This window comes from Bubalus bubalis, chromosome 1, assembly GCF_019923935.1.
Source record: "Bubalus bubalis isolate 160015118507 breed Murrah chromosome 1, NDDB_SH_1, whole genome shotgun sequence".
NCBI lineage: Eukaryota > Metazoa > Chordata > Mammalia > Artiodactyla > Bovidae > Bubalus > Bubalus bubalis.
Window position 1 is genome coordinate 13,016,918 of NC_059157.1, and position 13,730 is coordinate 13,030,647.

Below are 13,730 nucleotides of genomic sequence, written 5' to 3' on the forward strand. Positions count from 1 at the left end.
TGCCCGTGCCAACACATCCTGCCGGCCCCTCCTTGGTGCAGGGCAGGGCATCACACCTGCTACTCCCTGTGAGTGTGCTTGAGACTTGACCTCAGCCATGAGACTGACCATGGGACTGTGTAATCAGAGGATCCTTTGGGAGGTGGGCTAAGTAGGAGCCTTTATGCCTAATTCTGCTTATTTGCATGTGATGGTCCCATGAGTTGGGGACAATACCTCCATCCCTCAGGTGCTGATGGTAGGAGATTTTATCAGTTGCTTTGGAGTCTAGTCAGATTTCAGGGAGAGGACTGGCTAGAGGAGAAGACAAGGAGATAACAAGAAACTATCTCCGGGTATCAGAGCACACACAGTGTCTTGCCCAACTGCACAATGGCCTCAGATGGCGTCATGATCCTATCTGCTGTCTGACTCAATCCCAGTATTCTTGTCTGTGATATCTTGCTGCCAATAAAGGCAGATTTTGACTCAATTTATGTTCATCCTCTTGAGTCTAGGTCACTGCTCAATGCCTCTTCCTGGTGAATTCTAACATCGAAGTGTTGTGAATCCAGCATCTAAATGTGACTCCGATGGGCCTTGGCAGCACATAGAAGGCCATTTGCAAACGTCTGGATCTTGTGTCTTGGCTCTAGCCTCCCCAGGAAATGCTCTCCTTCACTGAAATGCAGATATGACTACCTTTGTGGGGACCATGCATCTTTTCCTTTAAAGAGAATCGGCCCTGCGTGTGATGTTTTCTTTACAAAGGGAAGCCCAGGGATCGTCTGCATCAGGTTATAAAACGATCCCAGGGTCCGTTGCTGGCTCTAAGCAAGTTGAGTATACATCACCTCGCTTAATTCGGCAATATCATCAATGTCAGTGCGTATCCACCGGCTGCTGGCTATTGGTCATCCGGACCTGACACAAACTCAATAAATACTCCATAACCCCTGACAGCCGCCAGCAGATTAGCCTGAAATGAGCGATGGCCCAGCCAACACCTGCTGAACCAAATCAGCCCCGTGACGGATGGGCCTGTACTGAGCTCTGACCACGAGCGAGATCAGTGGAAGAATGATTTTATACCTTAAGAAAAGAATTAGAGATGGTGGTGGCTGGAGTGATTGGAAAGCTTTCAGAGGGGGCCGTTTTTCTTCTCTTTCTTCCTCGTCCCCCCGACAGATTCCCTTTTTGCTGTTCCCCTCCCACACCTGAGCCCTGGGGCACGTTCACAGATCTGGGGACCCCCGGGGGGAACAAAGGTAGGGGAGCCCGAGGTGGCTGAGGCCAGTGCAGGGGGTTGCTTTGGGGTACAGGCGGAAGGTGGGGTGTGGTACCTCCAGCCATCAAGGCAGGGGCTGTCTATCCGACTCCATGGGTGGTGGGAGGGCCATTCAGGCTGGGAGGGGTGGGGTGGAGCCGGAAATGTACCATGTAACAGGAGGGAAAGCTGAAGCTGAGGATCTCAGTGGGGGGCAGGCTGAGTATAAATTTGGGGCTCCCTTTTATCTTACATGTGCGTGCATGCTCAGTTGCTTCAGTCGTGTCTGACTCTTTGCAACCCTATGGACTGTAGCCCACCAGGCTCCTCTATCCATCGGATTTTTTCAGGCAAGAATGTTGGAGTGGGTTGCCATGTCCTTCTCCAGGGGATCTTCCTGACCCAGCAATCAAACTCACATCTCCTGTGTCTCCTTGCGTTGGCAGGCGGATTCTTTATCACTGAGCCACCTGGGAAGCCCTCTTTTATCTTATAGCAGCCATCAACAGGGGTTTCCCATCTTAACAGACCACCCCCCTCAGTTGTATTGTCTAGATTAGAACATGTGCTAGACAAAAACACAAACAATACCAGAGCCTTTGTTTGAGTTCTTGCTCTTTGGCTTAGCAGATGGGAGTGTCTGACGTGTATCTCATCTGGACCATATTTTGAGCCTCAGTTTTCGTACCTGGAAAATGACGATGACCCAATCTACCATTCGTCTCCTTTCTGGAACATCTACTTTTGAATTAAGTCAAGCTTTGGTCCTTGGAACATTTGTCCTGGTCTCCTGTAGAATTTTTTTTTTTTCTAATTGGAGGATAATTTGGCATTATGACATCAGCCTTCACTGAGGGATGTTTTTAAAAACAGACCTGTGAAACTCACTGCCATGTTTACAGAAAGACTGCCTTGAGTCTTATTCGCTAACTCACAGAGTCCTTTCCACGTGGAGCTAGGGGAGGCTTTTCTGTCTGGTTTCAGTTCCAGGAACCGTCTGTTTATCTGAACGACTGTTTAGATTTGATGTTATGGGCTCTGAATTGTGTAGAGAGCCTGCTTTCTTTTGTGTTGGGAACTAGAAAACTCAGAGTCAGATCAGTGGCCTCTCTCTCTGCCAACGTGTTGAATTCCAAGACATGTCTGTGTTTTGGTATGAATCATACTCACTTCTCTTATTTTCTTTTGCCCTCAATCTCTTCATCTGAAATGGATTTTACTTTGTGGAAGGATGTGGGGCTTTCTAAGCTACCTTAAATCATTCGTTGGCACCAGGTGGGGGTATAAGTGAGTCAAGACACTGACCAGGGCTCCTGGTCTCTTCACCCACATGCTGGGATGGTTAGATTGAGCACAAGGGTCTTCAAGGGTGGCCAGAATGCAAGCACCGCTTTCTGATGTATGAGCAGAAAGGGCAGCTTTTTGCTCCCAAAGTCCCTATCAAGTACGAGGCAAACACTTCTGGCGAAGCCAGGCCTGAAGACCAGTTCCCTCCAGGAAGCCAGTGCCAGGCCTGGCCCTGGCAGTGGCCTGGGGGCCACTGAGAGTCTTCAGGCCCATCTCGCTCAGGTGAACCTCTACAGGTAACATTGAGGGGAAAGCCCTACGAGGGCGGTTCGCATTTCCTTCTTCAAAGGCTCTCAGGCTGTTTCTGATCAGCAGTGAGTGTGCAGTGATAACAACCACGCTCAACTTCTCCCCTGCCCAAGGGCGCCTGTGAAGTCTTACCTGTCTGCTCAGGCTGCTCTTGGTGAGTCAACACTTCCAAAGCTTCCAGAGGCTTCTTTTCCCCCTACACTTTGGCTCCTGTCCCATCAAAGCCCTCATTCCCTCCATTCTCAGTATCTGAACATTAAAAGTGAGAGTGAAAAAGTTGGCTTTAAACACAAGATTTAAAAAACTAAGATCATGGCATTCAGTCCCATCACTTCATGGAAAATAGTTGGGAAAACAATGGAAACAGTGAGAGACTTTACTTTTGGGGGCTCCCAAATCACTGCAGATGGTGACTGCAGCCATGAAATTAAAAGACGCTTGCTCCTTGGAAGAAAAGCTATGACCAACCTAGACAGTGTGTTAAAAAGCAGAGACATTGCTTTGCTGACAAAGGTCCGTCCAGTCAAGGCTATGGTTTTTCCAGTGGTCGTGTATGGATGTGAGAGTTGGACTATAAAGAAAGCTGAGTGCTGAAGAACTGATGCTTTTGAACTGTGGTGTTGGAGAAAACTCTTGAGAGTCCCTTGGATTGCAAGGAGATAAAACTAGTCAATTCTAAAGGAAATCAGTCCTGAATATTCATTGGAAGGACTGATGCTGAAGCTGAAGCTCCAATACTTTGACCACCTGATGTGAAAAACTGACTCCTTGGGAAAGACCTTGATGCTGGGAAGGACTGAAGGTAGAAGAAGGGGACAACAGAGGATGAGATGGTTGGATGGCATCACTGATTCGATGAATATGAGTTTAAGCAAGCTCCAGGAGTTGGTGATGGACAGGGAGAATTGGCGTGCTGCAGTCCATGGGGTCACAAAGAGTCGGACACGACTGAGTGACTGAACTGAACTGAACTGAACTGAATTGAACACTGAAAGCAGCCTGTGGGCTGTATTCACCTCCACAGAGTCAGCCTTGACTGCAGCATCGGGCTCACCATGGCAGAGCCATCAGGGCATGGGGTCTTTCTTGGAGCTCCCGGGTGGCAGCTTCTCCTGATTGTGCCCCAGAGTTAAGTCAGCAGTTCTCAGCCTTGGCTGCTCATCTGAATCCTGCAGGGAGCTTCTGAAATCTGCTAATGCTGGGGCCACCCCAGATCAACCAGAACTGATTCTTGGGTGGCAGGAGTGTGGGGCGGGCTGGGGTGGGGCTCTGAGCCCCTGGAGCTTTTTATCTGAGGCCCTGGGTGCATAGGGGTGTGGTTCAAGTAGGTGCAAGCCTCCAAGAATGTGGAAAGATGCTTATCTTGTGAGTGAAAGCTGAAGGCCTGTTGAGAATCCAGAGCTGTCGGCTGCAGGCCCAGCCTGGCTTTGGGTGCCCTGTGAAGAGGGAGGTGGCAGACGGAAGGGACAGAGAAGAGAAGATGAGGAGAGGTGGGAGCCAAGTGTCTGGCACGATCCATCTCTCCCTGACACTCATTCCCAAGGAACAGGCCCACCTCCCTGCCCCCAGGCCAGCATCATAACAGAGGGGCCCATGCTGCTGTGCACACACAGCAATTCCTACAGCGAGGCAGGGACCTGGTGGTTGCTGTTGGGAGGATGGGGGGAATTTAGGAATGTTATGAGCTGCTGGAAGGGTGACAGGGGGCGATTTTCTCTCCCCAGCCCCGGCTCGCTGACCTTTGCAGGTGCAGCACCGCCTCATTTATCTTGCACTGTCAGGGGAGGACAGCGTTCCACTTAAGTGAATTTCCCTGAATTCCCAAGCTTGTTCTTTCGAAGCCCCACATTTCATTTCCTTTAGGCATTCTGGGTGGAAGGCTTTCTCAAATGTATTCTGCATCTCCTTACCTTTTCAGAAACACGAGAGAGTTTAACCCTTTCTCGATGACCCTGCCTAATTTCTGTGACCTTCCGGCACACACACGCTCCTCCAGTTCCTTTCGGTTTCTGCCACCAGGCTGCCAGCTGTCACTCCTCGTTGCTATTATTGAGCTGTCTAATGCCTACCTCTCCCTCCCTTGGTACATCTTACAAGCGCTACAATCAATTTGCAGGAAACTGGAAAACCAGGTATCTGGGATTGTTAGACTTTTATGCTAAGCAGGAGAGAAGAGGCTTTGAACAAGTGCTTTAGTTCTTCTAAGCAATACTCGTGAGACTGTGTAATATTTATTTTAGGTGTCCGGACTTTGCTTGCACACTTTGGGAGTTACTAGAAGTCAGATTTCAAGATAAGTGGGGAGGATGCCATAGTGGGTTTGAAGAACAGCGTAAGTATTTCCCCTGACTGTTCATTTTCAGGAATGTCATATGTCTTATCCAACTAGCTGGATCCCTGCATTCGATGTGTTATTGTCTTCACCTGCCAGACTACCTGTCACTCGGTTTTTTTGTCCACAAATTTCATGAGTCTGGACTTTGTCTGACAAAGGACTCTCCCACCTGGGAAGAAATGAAGATCAAAAGCCCCTTCAGGAATATGTCCGGGTCTTCAGGCTCAGAGAAAGGGCCCCAGTGTGAAGAGCTGTCAGACTCAGACAGATGCAGTGACATTTGGAAAGTAATTTGAATTACCAGAGGACCAGGGATACTGGACGGTTGGCAAAAATGTCTCCCCCACATCTGCTGTCAGCACCAATGAACCGCTGGTCCAGCTCCCCCAGAGAGGAACGCTGCCCTCACCTATGTTTTGGTGTCTTACAGAGTTCCATTATTTGAGCTGGCAGCCTGGGTGAGTTGCCGGCAGGAAATGATAGCCTGCAACTGGGATCAGCTGCAAGGAAGATTCTGGGGTTTTTAGTTTTTAGTCCAGCTCTGCTGTTTCTAGTTTCCTAGTAAAGGTAGGGCTTGAGTACTTCCTTCAGGAGCATCAGCACCATTGGGAGTTACCATCACCACCATCGGGGGATACCACGCCCCCAGCTATCCTCCAAGGTGGGCGATAGAAGTCCTGTTTCAAAGACGAGAAGCAGGGCTTAGATAAGGTATCTTTCCTGAGGTGAAACAACTGGAGAGTGGTGGCTCTGAGATTAGCACTCAGGTCTGCTGGCCAGACTCAGGGCATCTGCTTCCTATCTTGTCGTTGGGTCTGGATGCCATGCTTCATATCCTCAGTTTACTTAGATGTCCTGACCTCATCCTGTATTTGTCTGGAAGCACAGGAGAGGAAGACTGGAGCTTGTTGGGATGGTGGCAGGTCTTGGAAAGTAGAGATCAAGGGCAGACTTTCACATAGATAGGTTGAGCAGCATTCCTGTGATATTTGGGGGCCCTTTCATGACACTGTTAGTCTAGAATTACTATTTCCTCATATCCTCTGGGCTGCCTGGAATCCCTGGAGTGGAATTGGAATACTTTAGCTTTAAGATTCGGAGGAGGCAATGGCACCCCACTCCAGCACTCTTGCCTGGAAAATCCCATGGATGGAGGAGCCTGGTAGGCTGCAGTCCATGGGGTCGCTAAGAGTTGGACACGACCGAGCGACTTCACTTTCACTTTTCACTCTCATGCATTGGAGAAGGAAATGGCAACCCACTTCAGTGTTCTTGCCTGGAGAATCCCAGGGACGGGGGAGCCTGGTGGGCTGCTGTCTATGGGGTCACACAGAGTTGGACACGACTGAAGCGACTTAGCAGCAGCAGCTTTAAGATTTTTTTTAAAGGTACGAAGATATACATAAGTCTGGAAAGGTACTAGTTTAAGCTGTTACCACTTATTTACATCTTAGGAAAAATGAGTTTCAGTTTTTTTTTTTTTTTTTTTTTTCTGGAGAATGAATTTTTCTTGGAAAGGGAGGTATGTGGAAAGAAAGTTATGACAAACCTAGACAGAGTATTAAAAAGCAGAGACATTACTTTGCTGACAAAGGTCTGTCTAGTCAAAGCTATGGTTTTTGCAGTAGCCTTGTATAGATGTGAGAGCTGGACCATAAAAAAGGCTGAGTGCTAAAGAATTGATGCTTTCAAAATGTGGTGCTAGAGAAGACTCTTGAGAGTCTCTTGGATGGCAAGGAGATCAAACCAGTCAATCCTAAAGCAAATTAACCCTGAATATTCATTGGAAAGACTGATGCTGAAGTTAAAGCTCCAATACTTTGGCCACCTGATATGAAGAGCCTACTCACTGGAGAAGACCCTGATGCTGGGAAAGATTGAGGGCAAGAGGGGAAGGGGACAACAGAGGATGAGATGGTTGGATGGCATCACTGACTCAATGGACATGAGTTTGAGCAAGCTCCAGGAGATAGTGAAGGACAGGGAAGCCTGCCATTCATGGGATCACAAAGAGTTGGATAGGACTTAACAACTGAGCAACAACAATGTGATCTAAACTGGAGAATATTCCATATGTTCTTGAAAAGAATGTGCACTTTTCTGCTTTCAGATGGGATCTGAACCCTATCAGTGTTGTGTAGAAAACAGCTTTTTTTACTTGTAAGAACCAATTGTTAAATTATCAGGAATTCTGTAAGCTAGTATATATCATGTTGCTATCTTGAAATTAGCCCGTGATGGGAGTGTTTACACCATGGAAATTCCTGAATGCTACAAATCAGAGTTCTTTATCCAAGAGAGCCAGTCATTAAACATTCAACTGGCACTCTACAGGCAGTTAAGTTCTGAAGAGCACAGCTTGGGAAAGGCTGGATAAAGAAGACTAAGCAGAGAAGATGGTGAAAATGAGATAGAAAAAGGAAGAGAAAGCAACGAGTCATCTGACAGTTAAAAGGTCATGGGATCCTTCTGAGAGCTTTCCTAGGGGAGAGATGTACAGCATCACTGGGGTAGGCCACAGAAGTGATCATCAGGATGATCAGATCTAAGAAATGTGTGCTTCTTAATCCAGCTTAATGTGTTCCTTACTGCCTCACAGAGCTTGCTGCCAATCAACCAATTAGTAGCTAACTTAATTTCATTATCAGGGTTGCAGCAGAAGGTTTTCTTACTTGCTGTGAGGCCTGCCAGGGCTGTACAAGCATGCCCATGTGTCTCTCAGTGACATCCTGGCCTGCCTGGGGGCCATACATCTTCAAGAAGAGAGAGGCCAGGTTGTCTGTATCAAATCTGCCACCATCCAGCTGAGTGACCTTGGATAAGTCACTTGTCCTCTCTGGGCCAAGTTCCTCACCTGCAAGATGAGGAGTTGAACCTGGCAACCCTGCAAGTCTTTTTCCATTTCTGGGCTCTTTGAATCATGTCCCTCTACTTTCTCTGTTATGATTTACTGCTGGCACCCCAAGGGAGACAGGCCACTTCCCGTCTGATTTTTTGAGCTGTCAGATCCTGCAGGGCACTCACACAGCTCAGATACAATAGATGGCTTTGAGAATCAGAGTCTCTCCTGCAGGGAGGTGCCCCCTCTGAGCACCATCTGCTTATCCTGTGACAACTGAGGAAATCCAACATTCAGTGCTTTGAATTCCTTCTTCAGAAATGGAAAGAATGCTGCACTCTTTTGGCTATACATAAAACTTTGCTTAAGCAACTGTGATAGGTTGAAAACAAATGAGATTGGGACTTGATAATCTATTTTGCAAATCAATCATTCATTCTGGATAATGATGATTGAAAAAGACATTTCCTTTATGAAATTAAAATAGTAGGCAATTTGGAATTCACTCTCAAACTCCTCCTCTCTCATCATCTACCTGATGGTTGCTGATGGGGGTCTACCATCTTTCTCTTCTGACTAATCCCTTCCAAGCTGGTCCTTTGTTACCCCTCTCCTGTGCCTGAGCAAGAGAATTCCAGAAAAACATCTACTTCTGCTTCATTGACTACACTAAAGCCTTTTACTGTGTGGATCACAACAAGCTGTAGAAAATTATTAAAGAGATAGGAATATCAGAACACTTTACCTGCCTCCAGTATGCAGGACAAGAAGCAACAGTTAGAACTGGACATGGAACAATAGACTGGTTCCAAATTGGGAAAGGAGTACATCAAGGCTGTATACTGTCACCCTGCTTATTTAACTTATATGCAGAGTACATCATGTACTTATCCATCATGGGCTGGATGAAACACAAGCTGGAATCAAGATTGCCTGGAGAAATATCAATAACCTCAGATATGCAGGTGACACCATTCTAATGGCAGAAAGCAAAGAGGAACTAAAAAGCCTCTTGATGAAGGTGAAAGAGGAGAGTGAAAGAGCTGGCTTAAAGCTCAACATTCAGAAAACTAAGATCATGACAAATGGGGAAACAATGGAAACAATGACAGACTTTATTCTCTTGGGCTCCAAAATCACTGCAGATGGTGACTGCAGCCATGAAATTAAAAGATGCTTGCTCCTTGGAAGAAAAGCTATGACCAACTTAGACAGCATTATTAAAAAGCAGAGACATTACTTTGCTGACAAATGTCCACCTAGTCAAAGCTATGGTTTTTCCAGTAGTCATGTATGGATGTGAGAGTTGGACCATAAAGAAATCTGAGCACTGAAGAACTGATGCTTTCAAAGTGTGATGTTGGAGAAGACTCTTGAGAGTCCCTTGGACTCCAAGGAGATCCAACCAGTCCATCCTAAAGGAAATCGGTCCTGAATATTCATTGGAAGGACTGATGCTGAGTTGAAACTCCAATACTTTGGCCACCTGATGTGAAGAACTGATTCCTTGGGAAAGACCCTGATGCTGGGAAGGATTGAAGGCAGGAGGAGAATGGGACGACAGAGGATGAGATGGTTGGATGGCATCACCACTCAATGGACTTGAGTTTGAGCAAACTCCAGGAGTTGGTGATGGGCAGGGAAGCCTGGTGTGCTGCAGTCCATGGGGTCACAAAGAGTCTGACATGGCTGAGTGACTGAACAACAGCAATACATAAATATTTTTTCTCACGAACTTAACATTTTTAGATACTATAATATGACAATTCTAGAAATCAGATCTCCCTCCACCAAACTTTGTTTTTGTTGTTTGATTTTGCTGTTGTTGTTATTGTTACTGCTGTTTGTTGGTTTAATAACTTTTCCAGACTAACTCTGTGAAACACATGTTCCCTGAAGTGGGTACCCACTTAAATATTTGTTAGCTTTCCTGAGTGGTCAGCTAATGGTTAGTCACCTATTTTCTAAAGTACTTTGAATTAATGTTTTAAATTTTTTGATAAGTGGCTCTGTGTGCTTTGGCATATGTCTAAAGTGCTCAGGAACCTTACAACTCTGTCTCAGCCTTAATTTCTTCCTTGCACAGGGTCTCAAGGACACCCTGAGGTGAGATATTACAGACCTCTCTGATCTTTCCTGGGTACATGCACAGCCCCACACATCCTCACAACCTTCCAAATTCCCAGGCATATGACATAGCTTTTCAAATCATTCTATGGTCATCTCATCCCCTGCTATGCTAAGTCACTTCAGTTGAGCCCGACTGTTTGTGACCCTATGGACCTTACCTTGCTGGGCTCCTCTGGTCCATGAGATTCTCTAAGCAAGAATACTGAAGTGGGTTGCCATGCCCTCCTCCAGGGGATCTCTCCCACCCAGGGATTGAACCCGTGTCTCCTGCGTTGCAGGTGTATTCTTTACCAGCTGAGCCACCAGGGAAGCCCAAGAATACTGGAATGGGTAGCCTAACCCTTCTCCAGTGGATCTTCCCGACCCAGGAATCGAACCTGCATCTCTTACGTCTCCTGCATTGGTAGGTGTGTTCTTTACCACTAGCGCCACCTGGGAAGCCCCTGCCACCCACTAAATCTTCCTTTTAAGTTTTGAACTGGGCTCTTGTTTTCCCAAACTCCTTTCACATCCCCAAACAGGATGTTACTTCTGCTGCTGCTGATTATTATTACTTTAAAAACACACTGGGGCTAGGACTTTTCTGTAGAGTGAGTTCTGAATCAGGGCAAATAGCCGTGTCTTGTTAATGGGGCTTTTTCAGGGAGCTGACAGGTCAAATAATGATGGTGCTCTGGAGATGGGGCTTTTTTGAGGGGCTCCAAACCACTTCTGATAGTTGTGAGGCAGCTGGTTTTCAAGGCAAGTCCAAGCTGGGGCGCGGGGGGGGGGGTGGGGGGGGGGAGGAGGGAGACGAGCAAGTCAAGTTACACTGCCAAAATCCTTGCTGCTCTGGTCTTTCCATCTCTGCTGAACCATCTCATCCTTGACCATGCCCTTCAAGTGTTAAAAACATTAAATATACTCAGTAAGCAGAACATTGATCATAAATACAAGCAAGCAAACAAAAAAAAGCGTCATTGATAGTGAGTGGCAAATAAGCCCTGCAAGATGTGAATGAAAACTTTCTATCTTCAGGACTCTGGGTACCAGTCTTTTTGTTGTTTACACCCATACTTGTCAGTTTTCTAAGAATTACAGCTAAAAAAAATCGTGTTATGTGCATAGTACTTTACACATGCATTTATATCCATTACCTTATCAAAACTCACAGTAACCTGTGATTTTAGCTGAGGACGTCTTGACCCCCAGATGTTAGGACGCCTCCTCGAGGTCACACAGCTGGGCTCTGACACACGGGCACGGCGAGATTCAGCTCGGAGGGTTTGACCCAGGTTCACAGCTCTCTCTACCACATGGCTGTCTTTGTTGAAAAAGGAGTGAAATTCCAATCAATCATTTTCTACTATTAGGAAAGCTGCTAAAAAGGTTTATTGGGGAAGAGGAGTTGAAACGAATGGCCTAAGTGAGGTTTTTCCACACCATCTGTGGTTTTCTTGGCTTTGCGATGGGAAACTCCTGGACAATCCTGCTTCCCTTGGACTCCTCAACTGTCTCCTCTTCCAGTGGCTGCTAATGTCTCATGCTTCTCAGTCCTTGGCCTGATCCTTTTTCCCTGTTGTTGTTCAGTCGCTAAGATGTGTCCAACTCTTTGTGACCCCATGGACTGCAGCACGCCAGGCTTCTCTGTCATTTACTATCTCCCAGAGTTTGCTCAAACTCATGTCCATTGAGTCAGTGATGCCGTCCAACCATCTCATCCTCTGCCACCCCTTTCTCCATTTGCCTTCAGTCTTCCCCAGCATCAGGTCTTTTCCCATGAGTCGGCTCTTCGCATCAGGTGGCCAAAATATTGGAGCTTCAGCTTCAGCATCAGTCCTTTCAAAATGGATGTTCAGGGTTGATTTCCTTTAGGACTGGCTTGATCTCCTGGCAGTGCTAGGACTCTCAAGAGTCTTCTCGAGCACCATTCAAAAGCATCAGTTCTTTGGCACTCAGCCTTCTTTATGGTTCAGCTCACATCTAGTAACCTTTTCCCTAGTGACATTTTCCCTAGTAATCTTCTCCCTAGTAACCTTCTTTCCCAGAAAGTGGACCTCTTTCTGGACCTTCCCCAAAGACTCCACATCCACTTCTAGACTTAGGGGCCCTGTTGAGTTCAGTTCTAAGGGACCCCCTGCTTATTGGGCACTTTCCTTTAGAAGCTCACTCTTAGGGAGTGAGACTCAGCTCTGTCCTTGAGTCCAATAATTCCAAGTCACTGAATATGCATGATGTGGGGTCAGGATTCAGTCCTTGTAGGAGCACTCACTGGGATTCTGTCTTTGGGGCACGGACAGTTCATATTCTGTCAACTCCAGTGAACTTCAACAACTGACAGCTTTATAGACTCATGGGCTTCCAGAGTTCTGAAGTCATTGATTTATGTTTATATATTTATTTATATATGTCTATATTTATATTTACATATAAACATAAAACAAGTATTGCATATTATATGACACATATATTATTATATTATTAATATATATACATGCAAAATAACAGCATGGGCCTTTTCCTACAGCACTAACAAAGCCAAAGTGTGTCTCTGGGTTTCATCTATCTGCGGGAGAGAAAGATGATTCCTCCCTGTCTGCCATGTCCATTCAGGTGGCGCTAGTGGTAAAGAACCCACCTGCCAATGCAGAAGACCTAAGAGACATGGGTTCCACCCCTTGGTGTGGAAGATCCCCTGGAGAAGGAAATGGCAGCCCACCCCAGCATTCTTGCTGGGAGAATCCCATGAACAGAGGAGCCCAGTGGGTTACAGTCCATAGGCCCGGGAAGAATCAGACACAGTTGAAGTGCCGAGCACTGCTGTGTCCACCTAGGGGTCTACTTTTCTTCTTCACTCCCTACCTCACAAAATGAAACCTCAGTGTGAACACTTATCCCCTCTACTTCTGGGAGCTAATTTGCATTTCAACCTTCAAGGATTTTGCCCACTTTGGGCATCTTAGTCTCTGAGGTTCCAGAGGCTCGGGACAATGGGCAGTCAGCAAATGTCTGCTGAATGGATGAGTCTTTTAAACTCATTTTTGTGCAGAAAACCACACGGCCACACGCCATTGACCAATATGGTTTCATAGATGCTTCTGACTGTGCTCAAGAGGAGTTTAAGTCTCGGGTGCAGGGTCTTTGCAGAGAAGGCAGAGGTGTGGGTGGGTTTCTGAAAGGCAACATTTTGACAAAGAAAATTTGTTCATGTTCTACTCAGGTGGGAGAGCTTAGAAATTCCCTGTTCTTTCCTGGCATATAGTCTCTCTTCTGTAAAAAGGTGGGATTAAATGAGATGATCTCCCAAACCTTGGGGTTCTCCCACTTTATATAAAGGAGGAGAACAGCTGTCCCGGCTGGAGAAGGTCCTTGCACGACCTTGTGTAACCCCATCCCTGACTCTGGCGCAGGCGCACAAGTTTTCCCAGGCTTAGTTGAGTGCGCTGACAAGTCTGAACATCTATTTCTGGTCTAGTCGCATGTTTTTCTCCAGTGCCTTTTCCTTCCCCTGCATGGAGGGCCTGGAGGTTTCAATAAAAGGTATGTTTTACTTTGGTCTTGATGGATGAATGCTTAACCATCTTCTGTCCCATGAGGTATGTTCG